The sequence below is a fragment of the Triticum dicoccoides genome, chromosome 5B (genome assembly GCF_002162155.2).
Source record: "Triticum dicoccoides isolate Atlit2015 ecotype Zavitan chromosome 5B, WEW_v2.0, whole genome shotgun sequence".
NCBI lineage: Eukaryota > Viridiplantae > Streptophyta > Magnoliopsida > Poales > Poaceae > Triticum > Triticum dicoccoides.
In genome coordinates, this window is record NC_041389.1 from 275274034 (window position 1) to 275279393 (window position 5360).

Below are 5360 nucleotides of genomic sequence, written 5' to 3' on the forward strand. Positions count from 1 at the left end.
ATCATACGGTCACTGGAGTATTGACTAAGTTGACAAATCCCTCCATCCCCGTCAACTTAGTAGGCCCATTAGTCAGCCCAACAATATGGTGGGTCCCAGCTAGCAGGGGGTATTCATTTTTTTGGGCGTAATAAGGAGGCACTTCCTTGCGTGCGAAGATATAGCTGGTGGGTCCAACCTGTTAGCGGGGGGAACGTTTTTTTCGCGAAATACAGAGGCCCTTCCTGTGGGTCCTAGCTGTCAGGTGGAGGAATCATTATTTTGCACGTAATAAGGAGGCATTTCCTTGCGTGCGGCCATGGACCCAGCTGTCATCCTCTCCACGTACAGTCCACTTCCGATGGATGTCGTTCATTGACCATGTTGACCAGGCCGCGCCGAGAGCACCAGGGCAATGGACGACGGCGAGGCCTAGGAAGGGAATGACACGGAGCTAGGGAATACTCGACAGTTGTTTCCCACGCGGAGGAGTATGAGGGTTTACTGGTTTTCGTCTGCCGTCCCCGGAGAATAAGAGCATGTGTGGGTGAGTAGAGGGATGGCATTTGAGAGGCTGGAGCATGGGAGTACGGTGGGGCCGTGAGGCCTGTGCGGCAGCATAGCCGGCCGCGGGAGGAGGGAGCAGGCACTCCCGCCGGTGCTTGTTTGAGAGGCTGGAGCATGAAGAGCAGAGATTGAAGAAGCACGATAGCCGTTGGATGGACATCCAACAGTCACTGCTCTTGTGTGTTTACTAAGTTGACAGGGTGTTGCATGTGCATCAACCTTTTTTTTATGAAAGCATATGCGTCAACCTGTAGTAGGCGCACAAGTCAGCCTCAAATCTGTGGAAAACAACATACAACCCATCTGCCATTATTTCTAATAATGTACAGCCCATTTGCTAATTCTTAAGAATTTTTTGGAGCCCATCTTCTTTTTGTTAGCATTACACCCCATATTGTGGCCACGGTTAAAAAGTATACGAAATCTTGCATATTTCGGTGCGGTCAACTATTTTTAATCCAAAAATATCGATTCACATTCAAACTATTTTGAAAAATAATTTATCTAAATATAAAATCCAAATAATTGTCCACGCATAAAAATCAATGGAATTTAAAATCTTGTAATGAAAAAAAATTGAAACTAATTCCTGGTTTGATGTGTTTTAAAAATGTACAGCCCATTTCTGGGCAAACCGAATGAAACTCTCCTCGTCTTGAAAGATTTGCAGCCCAGCAGGGCCGATAAAGCAAGTAGGCCTTGTTTGGGTATTTCTTTTAAAAAAATAGAACTGGGCTAGACATTTTCAGCAAGAAAAAACACAATTGGGCCATGATGTGGTAAACATAAATAAAACCCTGGCTAGACGGGCCACAGCCCCCGCACAGCTCTGTTGTTACCCTAATCCATTACTAAAACTAGTATAAATAACAACTGCTTGTTCCTCAAAAAGAAACTGCGCGACCTGCTGGGTCCCTGGTGTCAGCCGCTCGTAGTGTAATTCTCTCGTTTATTGACTACATTGACAATGGCGTGAGCCCCAGATGTCCAACCATTAGGAGGAACCATATTTTTGGGCTTGTAATATAGAGGCACTTGCTTGCGTACTGCCATGACGCAGGTGGGTCCCTACTGTCATCCTCTCCACGTGCAGTCATCTCCTTGTTCCTCTCGGTTGTTGACGACGTTGACAACGCAAGAGGGTGGCGCACCGCGCACGGCAAGTGAACCAAGGCCGCAAGGCGGAGGACGACGGCAAGGCCTCGGACGGAACGAACAGGAGCCATGGAAGATGCGCCGGTGCAGTCGCAGGCGGAGGGGAGTACGAGGGTTGACTGGTTCGGGTGCGGGTGCGTGTTGGGGCTGAAGTTGCCGGAGAATAACAGGACGTGTGGGGGAATAGAGGGAGGGACTGGCCAACATTGGAGGGTACGTACGGTAGGGCGGCGGAGGCACAACCATCCATGGGAGGCGGGAGCACGCGGAGCCGATGGGGTGGTTTGGTTTGGGCGGCTGGAGGAAGAAGAAGACCAGAGATATAAGATACACGACAGATGTTGGATGTCAATCCAACGGTTGGTAGGCAGAATCGTTTGTTGACTGGCTAGTAAGTCGACACCACCTTGGATAGGCTATTTCCTTGCGGGTCCCAAATGTCAGAATCCAAATCTATCACGGTCATGCGGCCTTTCCTATGAAAATTTACAGCCCATTTGATGTGCTAGTTCGAAATAAGTTTGTGAGTGCTGGTGGGGGCTAATCACTTGGCTTCTGAAATGCACAGTGAGCTCAACCAGCCGGCGAGAGTGATGTTATTTCCCTTGGTTGGGATTTGTTACAATATTTCACTCTAAATTAAACGAATGGCAAGACATTTGCCTTGTTTCAAAGAAAATATGACAATCACAGCCGAGTTAAAAAGGGCAGGAACATCTAACTCCAGCTTACAAACTATACAAAAGCACGAGGGTTTATTGTTCATCAAGTTTAAAAAAAAACAAGTTGAAAAGGGCAACAACATCTAACTCCAACACTGTTTTCGGCAGTCACAGTCAAATGGATCGGTCAGGTCCATACAATGAACATCCTGGGTCATAAAATTTACTGGATTATGACCACAATATGTTGTAAATAGAAGCCTGACACGTTCAATAGCTCTTTTGCCCACCTGAAACTCCTTTTTTGCTCTCGACATACCCATCCATCAAAACCATGCTGCTGATAAACTTAAGCCTGATGGACAATAGTAACCTCGCATTCCGCAGGAAGAATGTGACAAATCTAGTGTTTGCACGGTTGGCTACATATCGTTCTAGCGTTATTATCTTCAATCGAATCTCATGAGAAGTGAGAAAATCCCGATGCTTACGAATCCACCGATTGGTTATAACTTTCTTACCCCGTCCTATTGCCTAAATAGACATGAAGATTGAAAATAGTTAAGGTCTAAAAGAAGAGTGTCGAAAGAGCAACAGTTGAACGGTTAATTCTAGTACACTATATGTGGGCTTCCAATGTGCGTGAAATTATCACCTTTATATACAACTTCTCCATACATGGAAAGCATTGCAGCAAGCCAATAATCTTGTTCAGATCAAAACTATTCATTTGGATATATAAGATCTTGACAGAATCAAGCACCATTGATAGGCCATCCATGGAGAAACTCTTCATTGAGAATAGAACATAATATTAGTACAAAATGTGTACTCCAAGATGATATATAACCTATGCGCAGAAATTTAAAATGCAGCTTATGGTTACAAGTGTAGATGATAATATAAAGTACCTGAAGAACTGTGGAGCCAAACACCATATTGAAATGAGCACAGAGATCATGTATTACACCCAAGGTCTCCAGTTTAGGTGCAGAGAGGATGGTTATTTGCAACGGTGAATAACCAGAATCAAGGATCAACCTTTGAAGTGAAGGGGCATCTTGGATGATGTGCTGCCTTCTGTCAAAAGAATTCCAATTCTTACAAGGTTAGGCGACTTTATTTGGAGACAACCGATTCTAACTGTGAAAACAAGCACCAAGCACTCCAGGGCAGGGCAACTGGAGTGGATGATGCTGTGCAATGAGGCCTCCGATATACGAACCCGCACAAGTGAAAGTTTTCTGAGAAATGGGAGTCGAAGGTTTAGTACCAGATTGTCTGGTAGGTAGCACAGCGCAAAGGTGGCGGTGTGAAGAGAGGAGGAAAACCGCGAGATGGACATCGGTGCTGAGGGCACAAGTTCATGGCGTTCGGTATGTGGTATGTGATTTCCAGGGGAATAGTAGAACTCAAGCAGTTGTAGTTCTATGAATTCAGGGGATTTCAGCCAGGCGTCCACCGTGCAGGGCATGGTATGCTTGCTCAGGTAGCATGGCGGGATGCAGAGGCTTTGAACGGAGCCCTGGTGGGAGGAGATGATGGCTCTGGGGATTTCAAAATCATTGAAGAGAGATAGCTGACGACAATCAAGATTAAGGGGCATGACGTGCCATAGAGGGCGCCACCAAATTGAGAGGACTTGGGTGCGACAGCAATCCTTGGTGGGGAGAAGCAAGATGATCTCCCCAAGGACGGCGTCCGGGAGATCGCTGATGCAGTCCACCCGAGGTTCTACGGGTTCCTGGGATCCGGTGGGGGCGGGGTCGCCGCTTCTCCTCATGTTGCCGGGTGCGGGATCTACAACAGGTGTCGCCGCTGGCGGGAGCCTCATCTTCTTGGCGCTGGGGTCAGCCGACTCCATTTTCCTCGAGGGCGTCACGTCACGCTCACGGATTTGAGCAGAGTAACGAATGACGAGCCTAGTTGTACTGCGAGCGAAGAAGAAGGGGAGCTGGGGGTTTTCTGTAGGAGTGAGGAAGAAGGGGAGCTGCGGTTTTCTATAGGAGTGAGGTGAGGAATTTGGGGGTACGAGTGGAGCGAGCTGACGTGAGGTGGGTGGGAGCGAGGAGGAAGAAGAGCACCCAGGTTTTTTTTTGGGGGGGGGGCGGTGTGATGGGTGTGGGTAGCGCCTCTCATTCAGTAAATATATGGGCTTTTGAATTGATTTTACTATTTACTAGTGTGGATGGGCTGTTTTGTCTTGGGCCCAGAGAAACAATTACTACTAGTACGGTGGAGACACTCTACAGCTACCCAGAAAAACAATTACTACTAGTACAGTGGAGACACTCTACCGCTTCTGGCTCCTCCTAGGTCATTGAAACGTCTCCCTCTACCGAATGCCGTTATACTTTTGTTCACCGACATGCGGGCCATGCTGCGCGTGGGCCCAAATGCCATCCACCAAATTAGAAGGCAGTATGCAGGCGGAGAGTCACCCCGGTCGTAGCACGGCAGTAATGAGCCATCGTATCACAAAACCCCACCTCCCCGCAGTCTAAGTTTGACGGACAAAGCAACCATCATTTCACTCTTCGCTGAATCCCCTTGTCCCTCACCGTCTTCAAGAACGGCAACACTCACAGCTGCCACTATTCTTCTCTCCCAACGAAGGGAAGGTAAGTGGATCCGTGATGTTGGTATATTTCTGTTCAGAGAAAAAAAAAGAACTTTTGCAAAGCAGTAACCGATCCTCACTCTCCTTTTTGTTTCATTGTCATTGCGATTGTGTTTTCCTTTCAATGGTCTCCTAGTATTCGTCACTTTCATGATGGACCAAGGAGAACCAGGCAAAGATCTACCGATATTGGAGCAGACGCGGGAGGCTGATCCCCACGAGACAGAGAGCTCCAAGAAGATGGAGGCAGCCACCGAGCCGACCCCAGATACGCTCACGGCCACTACTGAGATGGTCAACGCCCCGTTTGAGGTTACAGCCCCCGTGGCACTGCAGGAGCAGTTTTCCCCCTTCGAGGATGTGTCCCCCCCCCCCCG